Source organism: Lolium rigidum, chromosome 3 (assembly GCF_022539505.1).
Source record: "Lolium rigidum isolate FL_2022 chromosome 3, APGP_CSIRO_Lrig_0.1, whole genome shotgun sequence".
In the NCBI taxonomy this organism is placed as follows: domain Eukaryota; kingdom Viridiplantae; phylum Streptophyta; class Magnoliopsida; order Poales; family Poaceae; genus Lolium; species Lolium rigidum.
Window position 1 is genome coordinate 35,194,724 of NC_061510.1, and position 11,759 is coordinate 35,206,482.

Below are 11,759 nucleotides of genomic sequence, written 5' to 3' on the forward strand. Positions count from 1 at the left end.
AGGTACACAAGGCGCAGGGGTTAATAGAAGTTTAGGTTTAGTTTCTTGCTTGATTTGTTTCCTCCACCAGCGGGGATATAAATAATTCGATTACATGAATACTCCGACTAGAATTAGAAATAGACTTCTAAACGATTTGGAAACAGCAGGGTAACCTTCTTCGGGACAAAACCTTTCTGTTCCCAAATCCTAAGACTCAATTTATTACTAACTGAAAAATGATTAGGGCACCAAGTCCATAGCCTAGCCGGTTGGCTTTTCCCTGGACTGGCTTCTTCATCATTGTCCCATTTCAAGTTCGAAGGTGAGGATGAAGGTTGACACGTTAGCTTCCCTTAGATGGCGTACATCGCCATTCATGAGACTCAACAGGTTTCTAGATACTAGGAGGGCCAGTCCCTCCTCTGAATTCTCCTTGCTGTCCTCCTCAAACATTTGTGACATTAGCTCTGCTGGGACTCCTAATCCCTGGTGCTTGATCCTGACAATAATAAAGACAAGAATAACTATCACTAAGCATTCCCGTCGAAAAACGACCATTGAGCATTCATACTTTTCGTCTTCCTTGTCAGAAAGTAATTAATGGGCCTATGCATGCAAATTGAACTTGAGTGATCAATATACCTGATTTCAAGGTCAATAAGATGAAGATTTCCTCTGATGCTTTTCTTTGTCAGCTTGGAAGAAATCCCAACAGAACCTCCAACAGGAGAGAACTTCACTGAAACAAATAGGACATCAGAGAGAACCTGCTGGAGTCGAACACCATCTCCGTAGACTAATTGCTTCATAAATATCTCTGGCATGTTGCAAGAGACTCTGATCCCTTTTCCCTGGCAGGCTAGCAGTACTTGACTTACAGCAGCCATCACCACATCTTGCAACACAAATTCAGCCATCTCCAAAACCAAGCAGCTACATATGTGGCCACAAAAGATGAAAGGTAAGTTGCTTCTAGAGATAACATTAAGTTTATTATGCAGATAATAACTCAAAAATCTAAATGCATGTTTGATTAGTAACTGAAGCCATACTGGGCAAGTTTACCCAAGGCAGTGTAGTGGCTAAGCTTAACAAGTTGTGTAAATGTGAACATATTTATCGTTCAATTTTAGTCACATAAGAAGGCATATAGGCATGAAATCAAGTGGAATTAGGACAACGAAAGACAATATCAACCTAATAGAACAATTCAGAAGATTTGGCAAGAACAGTACTTTTCGGTGATGTTATCTTGATCCAAGTCCACAAGTATCTTGTTTAGCTGGTGGTGACAATTATCTGCGACATGGATCTGCTTCATCTGTTCTTCATTTAAACCTGTGTTCTTCAGTGCTTTCCTTGAGTAAAGCATGCCTGAGAGAGGGTTCGTGATCGCATGTCTCATGTAGGAGAAAGCCTTCAGCTTTTTTAGTGAATTCTGCTCTGAAGCTTTCTGCACCTGTAGAGTATGTTGCAGCTCCTGACTAGCGACATGAATAAAACAGAATACTCCAGTGATGAGACCACCCTCATTTTCTTTTCTGTTCACTGATAGAAGACACTCAATGTACTTCCCACTTCGGTCGAAGAAGCTAAATGGAGCCTTTTCTGATCCTTCTCCGGCTAGTGCACTATTGATAAGAACGCAAAGACCTACAAATGCATTTTTGTTCTTCAAACGGCAAGAGGCATTGCTACTGTCAAACACTTCACCAAGAAGCATCTTATCAAGCATTTCATCTCTGTGCCACCCAGTTAGCTTGGTCATTGCAGCATTCCACTCAGAGCACCATCCAAATTCATCAGCACCAAATACAGGAGGAATCAATGGGTTCGGGTTGTGAATGATCGCCATGTAGTCTCTCTCAACCCGAGTAAACTTGTCCATCGCCAACTTATGGACAGTCATATCTTGGGCTACAAAGCACACCCCAACAACATGACCATGAAGGTCCCGAGTTGCGCAAGCATTCACAATCAAGATAACAGGGACATCATCCACCTTCGGGCCATGAGTCTTCACCTCAAATTGAACTTCTTTCTCTTCTTTACCTGCTTGATCAGTGAAATATTTAGAGAATTGATATTGCCAACTAATCAAGTGTAAATAGTGTAAGTAGGTGACACGGTGACCAGTTAGGTTCAACACACAAATTATGTATCTACAATTCTACATATACACCTCTTTATCATTTTAAACATATTTCATTACTGATTACAAGATACCTCAAAGTGAGTCTATGAAAAAAATCATTTGAGTCCATATACTTTATATTATTTGGATACCTACTGCTTTTCTGTACATGAAAAATGGTATATTAAAAAAACTAAGGGCTCCGGTGATACTTTTTTCCTACTATCTATATTGAGGTATTTTAGAATAATTAATGAGGTATATTTGGAATGTTAAAGTGGCATAATGCATTCATTTAACAGATATACTGTATGTGGGAGTACATACTCCCAAGAGTATATAAAAGGAGACATATATAGCAAACAAAGTTGCAGCTAAAAGTAGAGGCAGGGGGTAAATAATGAAAACAAACAGAAATTTTTTACTCACCCTGCAAAGCCAGATATAGCATCCTCTCGACAACTGGTTGAGAAGATTTCTCCACAAGGGAAAGTATGTCTCTTCCGATAGCATCATCAATTCTTAGCCCAGTCAATTCCGCTGCTTTCTGATTCCACCCGTTGACCAATCCATTGACATCTACTGCCAATATTGGAACAGTTGTTGTTTCCATTAGACGAATCATTTCACTGGTCACTGCCTGCAGTTCTGCAAGCCCATCAAGTTTAAGATTACCCATCTGCTTATCTAAACTAGCTTCGCGGGTTGGCTTGATGGCATCATTCAGCATATCTCGAAGTATAAGTTGCAACGAATGAATAGCATCTATCTCATAGTCAGTCCAAGACAAGCTCTTCATCTTGACAGCTTCAAGGAATGCTTTGAAAGACAGTCTTGGGTGCATCTTTCTGCTGTCATCCATGTCCGAGGAATCATTCTTTGCACCTGCCCATCTGATTTCAGCAGCTGTATGTGACCTGAACCAAAAAAGAATATCCTTGGAGTTAATCTTGGCCACTGCCATTCCACAAATCATATCACCAAGAGCAGAAGCTCCTGGATAGCCAGCATCATGGAGGCTATCAGTACTCAGGCCAGTGGAATCCCTGTGAACTTCTGACAGCCATAAGGCAATATCATGTATCTGAGACTCGGTCGGAGCATTACACAGGCGCCATACTTTGCCTCCATGCAAAAGAGCAGCACCATCACATTTGACTAGGTCCATGACATTGGGTGTCCCTGATACAATAGTCAGGGGAGAGGCTTCTCTGAACAGCATGTCAGAGAGAACGGTTTGCATCCTCAGTATGCTCTTCTCACGCAGCTGTTTCTCCAATTCAAACTCCTTGCTTACATGGACAGCAAACACCTGTGCTAAGAACTCACAAGCATAACGCAGAGGAAAAGGGATATATCTGGGGCTCTCATGATGACAAACAAGGAGGCCCCATAGTTTCTTCTTCTGCTGGTGTTGTGCTGGTTGTTCAGACTTGAATTCATCCTCCTCTTTCATCGTCATTAACGACGACAGCCATGACAAGGGATGCAATCGTGTTCATGTTCTCCATGTACTGAAGGTGACAACTGTGTGGTGCTCTGAGTGCTGAACCACACAAGCTAATATCAAAGGGACGTGCCTCATCTTCGATGACCTTTATGGATGTCGCACGGCAATCACAGATCATCCGTACCTTGTTCTTCATGAAAAGAAACCTGGATGCTTGAGGGATATCAGTGGCTGGATAGTGCAGACCTAGATAAGGCTCAAGACCAGGCTTTGTGATCTCGGCAAAGACCTCGCCATGGTCATCTTCATGAAACTTGTAAGCCATAACCCTATCATACCCTGTAAGGTCAAAGAGTTCCTTAACCACAGTATTGCATAGCACTTCCATGCTTCCACCTGGCAGTGACTGGATCTTGGAGATTGCCTTGGCAGCAAGCTTGTAAGAGTGCAAAGCCCCAGCAGCAGTGGCAGGAAATTCTGTTGGCTCTATAGGCTCAAAGTCTACCACCAAACAGCCAGTTGATCGATGAACAATGGCATAGAAAGGCTTGCCTGAGGTCTTGCACTGAACTAGGATAGGATTCAGCAAAGAAACATCAGCAAACCCCAGTGCCTTATGCAGCGCACCTTGGTCAGTGAAAAGAGACTGTACATTTGTGCCAATGCCTAGCCTTGGGGGGTTATCAACACTGGTTACTTCATGGCTGACCGTTGTAAGCATTTCCGGCGCATTTTCACTGAATGCGATGACATTGAAGCTCTTCTCATCAAGGGCCAACAAGCAACCAAATGGTTGGATTATCTTTCCTGTCTGAATGTGCTGCAAGTAGGCTATGACCTTCTCCGACAGCCCGTGCTGCAAAGGTGGAGCAGTCAGCTGGGCTTCAACCAGCTTGGAGTTGTCAAAGGAGTCACCAGATTCTTCATATTCATCATTGAGTTCAGCATCAAGGGTTGTCTGTGCTAATACCCTTGCCCGGGAGCTCTGGCGGTTCCGGCTAGAAGAACTGGAAGTAGACGTTGAGGAAGACATTTCCTGCTTCAAGTACTTGAACCACTCAGCAGTCGTATCTCGTATATGCTGTGTGTCACGCCTTCTGTGCATATAAGTGAGAAGTGGTAAATATTAGTTATAGTAAAATGTAAAGGTACGGTAAACCACTGACAACTCATAAAATGCAGAGCGAAAATCGGCATGTCTAGAAATATTTGATCAATATGATGAAATGCTATTAAAGATGTGTTTATTTTCCTGTTTTCAGAAGGGTGAGCAAATTTGATGAACTTAGAAGACTGAAAACAATACAAAGGTCTACCAAGGGAAAGAAAGAAGCTGAACTCTGTTGCTGCCTGAAATCATAAATTTCTGGTGTCAACACACTGTTGATAAGCGACACATCTCCTGCAAACCCAAAGATCTTCTAAAGATACTTCATATGCTAATCATAAGGAGCTCACTATTTTGTATCCGCAACCCATCCAGTTCAATGCGTCAATATCTTAAAAGTGGTGAGTTGGGAGGTGAGTTAGCTAGGTCAGATTCAGTCTTATCAAATGAATAGTACATTAGTGTAATGAGTGATCGTTTTTCCAAACAATGAAGTTGACTAAAGGTTGCAGTTTTTTTTTTTTTGAGATTAAGGTTGTAGTTTTCTAACAATAGAAGATTCACTTATCTGCAGAAAAACAATGTGCATATAGTATTGGGAAGGTTATATTGGGCCTTTCTGTTGTGTACCTGAATGATTTAAACAAGAGAATTCCATATTTGACATAATTTGGAACGAAATAGACTCTAGCAAGGCAGGCCTGACACTGATTGGTACTTTGAGTAACATACTTTTCCAGAGTAAATTTCTCGAGGGAGCATCTGAACATGTCTACCTATCAAGCTAGCAAGGCAGGTAGATATGGTAGGAGCAAATCTGCTAGCAAATCAACAGATATTAAATACAATTTAGGGAAAGGTTGTCTCCTTTCTAATGAGCTAATGATGATAGTGGGACTTCTTTTTTGTGAAATTGAGCTAAGACCAACCATTGGAGTTCCTTGTTTAATATTTTGTACATCATTTATGTACTCCCTCCGATCTAAATTACTTGACAAACGCATCTAGGTACATCCTTACTTATATAAAGTGGAGTCAATTAATTTCGATCGGAGGGAGTAGAACATACTGGTCCAAAACAAATGACTGATGATTGAATTATACCACCCAGGCTGTTAGTTTGCCTTATTTCCCGTACTCTTTAGTTCTGAATTTCTTATGTCAACAATGGCGCCTTTGTGAAACAAGATCTTCTGTGGAGTTAGTTGCTGAAAGATCTTTTTCTGGTACTACCTCTGACCACAAATAGATGTTGAAAGTTTGACTAAATTTGGATATATCTTGACACTCTTTAGTGTATAGATACATCCAAATTTAAACAAATCTTTGGCATCTTTTTATGGAAGGAGAGAGTACTAAACGGCAAACTTAATTTTGATTGGATTACTGTAACTGATTCCAACATTAAATTACAACAGATGCTTTGGTCTCCTCTAGTACTTGAGTATTTTCCAAAAACAATGATAATAAGACTTTTTTTTTTTGCAGGAAGTGTAGTGTGCAAGCTCAAATCTAGGTAGCGCTCGTAGAGGAGTTTGATCTGTTTTTGTTAAAGCTTAGGACATTATCTTTTACTCTAGATGGTATCCATGTTCACTTTGACGAGTTAATGGAGTGGTGGATGCCAAATCTACCGAGGATGCACCAAATTGAAGATGTAACTTGTGCTACACCATTATTCCCTCGCTGAAGAAGAAAGTTCAGGGGTTAACAAAATGAAGTGTTCTTCTGAAACTTGGTGATCTGTTTGTGAGGCCAGACGAGAAAATTTTCTCTATCAGCCATGTAGCCCTGTGCTTGATCATCGAGAATATCATGTTTTCATTGATTTGTAGAATTGCTAGGGAATCAATCCCTACAGGGATCGGGTGACAGCAGGGAGTCCACCACGGCCTAAAGGTGTGGATTTTGAGTTTTGACGTTTCTGACCTAGGACTAGGATAGTTACGGGAGTTCTTGTGCTTTGTTTGTTGGCTTGCTAGTCGTTGTTGCTACTTGTGTAAGCTGGTGATCCCCAGCGTGAAACCACGATAGAACTCCCTAGTTTCTGTTGCTCTAATGAAAAGCAGGGCTATGCCTTTTCCTCTTAAGAAATATATATTTTGAGTGTTGGCGTTTGTGGGGTAACAAGAAAACTCATGGGTTCTGAAGAAAAACAGCTCCTAGGTTTTGTAGCTACAACACAGTTCAAGAATGAAACTTTACAAAAACCACAGAAATTCATGCGTACTAACACATCACACTAAGCATGGACGCAGAAACAGAACATGAACATCACGCTCTAGATGAGAAAGGAAATAAATTAGCTTCTGGCATCACTATGTCCATAACACATCCAAACATACATCATACCTACAAGCAACAGGGAAAGGAAAGAAAAAGCAGCACGGAGGGAGGGAGGGTACCTGCTACCGGCGTGCGGCGGCAATGAAGAGGAGCAGGAGTGGAGTGAGCTCTGGGACTGGGAGCGCCATGCCTGGAATATATATACTGGCGTACGTGATGACCCTCCGCGTCCATGCTGACCCTTGATCATGGAGGAGCCTAATTCACCGGCCGCGATTTTATTTGAGCCTCTACTAAGAATACAAGCTATACAACTCAAAAAAGAGAAGAAAGATGCAAGCTGTAGTATCTTGCGCAAAACGCACAAACACACGCACCACACTCACGCACGCCACAACTCACATCCCAGTCATGCCTAGCCATCTCTAGCGGCCTCTATTTCGAATATAATTCACAAGACCCATTTGTCTACACTGGCCACTTTGCCTCTTTTTTTTCTCATTTCACCAAATTGAAATATATGAAAGAAAAACAATAATGAAGTTTACAACCAAATAAGTTGAAATAGCTTAGAACCAAATAAATAACATAGTTCACAAGCAAGAGAGAGAGAGAGAGAGAGAGAAGGAACAGGGACTTTTTTCCCAAGATACCGTTTCGTCCTGGGCTCCCGCGAGTCCCAGGGCGAAACCCTAACCCGCCGCCGCCGCCAGCCGCGTCCTTCTCTCCCCCGCCTCGCCGCCGCCAGGAGGCGCCACCGGGCAAAGCTCGGTCGGCGTCGGCGGCGGCGGGGCGCCTTCTCTCCTCCTCGTGGTGATGGCGGCGCGGGCGGCATCGGTGCGGGGAGGCGCGGCGCTGGGCAGGGGGCGTGGCGGCGCGGCCGTTCGACGGCGGCGCGGCGGCTCTGCGGGTTGTGCGTGCTCGGGGCGGCGGCGGCTTCCGCGGAAGCTTCTGCAACGGCGGGCGGCGCGAGCTCGGCCCGTTGCGGTCTGTTGGAGTTGGGCGGCGCGGCGCGAGGGAGGGCGTCCATGGCGCCTGGCGGTCGGCGGCAGCGCAACACCCTGTGAGTGGAGCCGGACGGGCAGCGCGGCCAGGGCGGCCGCCTCGCGCGCGGGCCGGGGCAGGGGCCCCGGGCCCGGCCGAGCCCACCAAATCCCTAGATCTGGTACCACAGGCAGCCATGAGGCTGCAGGTGCTGCTCTGGCCACTTCCAGGTCCGTGGTGGTGCTGCCGGCCGACGAGCGCTTTTGGAGGCGGATCCCTTGCTTTGTGGTCCTCCGGGCTCCCTCGGATCTGTGGCGGGCGGAGTTTGGACGCCGGGGCGGCGGCCCTGGACGGTGGGTGGCGACGTTGACCGGAAGGCGGGTGGCGTTCGCTGGTGCTGGCCGATCTCCTTGGCCGTGTGGACGGTGAGGAGTCGGTGGATGGCTGGTGCGGCGTAGTCGTGCTCCGGCGCGTTCTTCGTCTGTTCGTTGGCGTCTCCACTTTCCGATCTTTCTGCGCCAGATACGGCATGGTTGGTCCTCGGACTGCCCGTTCTGCGTCCGTGCGAGCTCGGTAGGGGAGCTGCCGGGGGAAACTCTTGGCTGGCTCGGTGCCAGCCACATCGGCAGCGACGATTCTATCGCCGTTCTCCTTCTTGAAGGGCTGGTGAGGCAACCCTCCCCTAATTCCTCTTCTTCCCGGGTGAAAACTCAGGCTTTGGCCGGGCGACGATGGCGCATTGCGTCGTTCTCCTCCTTGGAGGCGCCGCTTTGGGTTGAGGGGACAGAGGGCTTTCGGTGTGGTGACAATGACGGTGGTGCGGTTTGGGTGTGTCTATGGTGAGGCCTATGGCGGCAGTCAGCAAGTTCAAGGCTTTCTTTGGGCGCTCCACCACCGCTAGGCTCTGTGTTGGCCGATGAGATGGGAAGGGTCCCTCCTTCGGCGGCAGCAAGGCGAGGTGGTCTCGGAGCCGGATCTTCATCTCTTTGACGCTGGTGCTTCTTCCCCTCGCTTGGCACGTCTCTTTCCGTCCGCGGCAGTTCTCCGTAGCTTGTACTTGTGGGCTCTTTGGTGGCGCTGCCGAGTGGAATTCTCTGTAGTTCCTCTAGGGCTTTGCCTCTTTCTTTTACCTTGTTCAAGTTTGTGTAATCAGCACCATTGTATCCTAGCCGGTTGATGGCTTTATTAATTTAAAGCTGGGCTCTCGAGCCTTATGTTTAAAGAGAGAGAGAGAGAGGTGACTACTGGTTTTCTACGTGATCTCACATATGGTCAATCAAATCCTCTTGAAGTCGACCGTGAGTGTGGTGATCACAAATCTCATGATGCCCATGCCCAACAATGTTGCCCTAGGCTCCGGGTCTACCAATTCACCATAAAATTGCCACCTTGACCAAAGAGGCTATCATCACGGTCATCCTTAATGGTCATGTTGGGCACGGTCACACAAGCAATCATCACCTCCCACATAGTCTTAATGATCCATGTTCTAGCAGGGTGCTGAATAATAGCAACTGGGTTTGGAGCACACCAAATTCCCGCTCCACATCCTTCATACAAGGCTCTTATTCTTTTGCAAACCTCTTACATTTCTTTTCTTCAGGGTAGTTGATTGTATTCATAATTGTAGACCAATCAGGATAGATACAATCAGCTAGATAGTATCCCTTGTTCTATGCATGGATATTGATACTATAGTTGACCACTTGAGCATTGCATTCCACAAGCCTAGATAATACCTGAGAGCGTTGGAGCACATTGATATCAATTGTGAGAACCTATCATGCTAAAGAAAGACAGCAAATCCACATATCTTGTGGCACAACCGCCTCAAGAATGACGACGCACCCATCCACATGTGTGCTATGTTGCCCTTACCAAGCAAAATGATAGAACATGTCTTAGGCACGGAGGATGAACGGTTCTAAGCCAACGGTCGACGAAATGGCCGAACATGTCCTGTCACGGAAGATAGTCGCAAAAACCAGTTGAGCCTTGGGACGAAGACATGACACTACAACATCATCGCTCTAGGTCCCAAGATCGTACAATTGCGCACAACAAAGCCGGCAATAGTCCTGTACTCTCGCGAGCAGCAGCCAAACCGGACTACACCAACAAAGCGATGAACGGTGCAGATGATGGGGTCACAACGGTGAGGGAGGGGGTTTCTTTAGTTGTGCATTGGTATGTGTGCCACTAGCGGGCGAGTCTGGGGAGGACCAGAGGAGGATGCACGCGAACATGGGTGTTATGCGCGTGGCCGCATTCTCAACCCAAATTTGGGCTTGAAATAGGTCATCGCGGACTCTCCTCTTGTTTCTTTCCAAATGGACTAATCATTCTTTTTTGTCACTTTGTTCCATTGGAAAAGGATCGGGTCGAGCAAACAGGGGTCGAAAGCCGGACTCTTCCTAACCGTTTCTACACTGTGTATAGGGAAAGAAAGAGGGGAGGTAATTTGTTTGGGACGCGTCATTGGGTCATGCCCATATTCGGAAGGATTCGGTCTGTTTGGATTGAACAGAAGATGCCTTAACTAACCCACGGAAGATCAATACGCTCTACATGACATCGCTTCCATTCTCTCAACAGGTTCATCGACCTTGGCTGCTTTGATTTTTCTTTCTTCTTGCGGCTCTGCTACTTCACATCTACTATTTTGCTGGTGCTTTGGATTTTTTACCTATTCTTTTCCTTTTTCCTTCGGTAACTTCTCTCTTTGTCTTTGCACTTTCTTTTTTCCATTTCAATTTTTTTTCTTTGCAAAAATTTGGTATTTCTAACTAGTTTAACCAATATAAATTTCTAAGAACAGATGCTTAGGATTAGGATCATCAGCTTGGACACAAAAAGTTCTCGGTCAACTTAAAACGATGCTCCATTTTTGGTCTTCTTCTTATTCTTCTTTAACTTTAGCGACCTTGATTCTTCCCAAAGATAATATCATACTTTATGTTGCTACGGTCGACAAGTTTACCGTGACCTGGTTTACAGATTACGGCGCAGAAGAAGAAGCAAAGTTTTCTTCGAAACTCCTGATGAAGACTTTTTGTTCATAGTTGATGCATGTAAGAAGATGGAATCATCAGAAAGTAGAGTCATCGAAAGATGACCCTCTGCATCTCCCCGCGCGCCCCTGCACGACTGAGAGGAAAGCTGCCATGGAAAAATTGAGACCACGACTTTGACATAGCAGTTTTCTATTTTATCTTGAAGGTTTTCATCTATCGTAGGCTAAAAGGTCCAACGGCTAGTGATGCGTTCTCTCCGCGGGACTAAAAAATCTCACATTCCTGACCAAAAGACAACGCATCCAAGGTCAGCGACTATTTTCCGTTTACATGTGATGGTTGCACGTCGCTTTCTTGATTTATTTATTTGCAGTGTATTATTTTCTCGATCACCCTCCAGCTATATGGACAGTTGCTAACCAGGGGCCAGCACAACAAGGGCTGGTTCTCACGCCATTCTACAAGTAGCCACCCGCGCCAAACAAGGTCCAACTCACAGCATGATGAAAACGTACCATTGGGTCCTACGGATCTAGAGCTCCAAACCCGTACGCCTCGACCGTATTGCCAAGACGGCAACACGTTAACTCATTCGCGCTGAAACAGACCTGGGACGCCCCAAGCAAACGCCAGTCTAGCCCGTCATTGCCTTTCCGTTTTCTTTGGTGATATCTCTTTCTTTCTCTGGAGAGGAAGTTTTTTTCTTCAAGTGAAAGCATTATTTTCATGGAGAAAAATCTGTACTCCCCACGACCCTAAATAATTGTCACAAGTACAATATATCTAGACACAGTTTAGACT

At 45.3% G+C, this 11,759-nt stretch overlaps 1 pseudogene; it reads right to left on the bottom strand.

The window, feature by feature from the left end:
- Window positions 1-279: 279 nt before the first annotated feature.
- Window positions 280-4,599, bottom strand: LOC124694646 (annotated as a pseudogene).
- Between the last annotated feature and the right edge of the window lie 7,160 nt (window positions 4,600-11,759).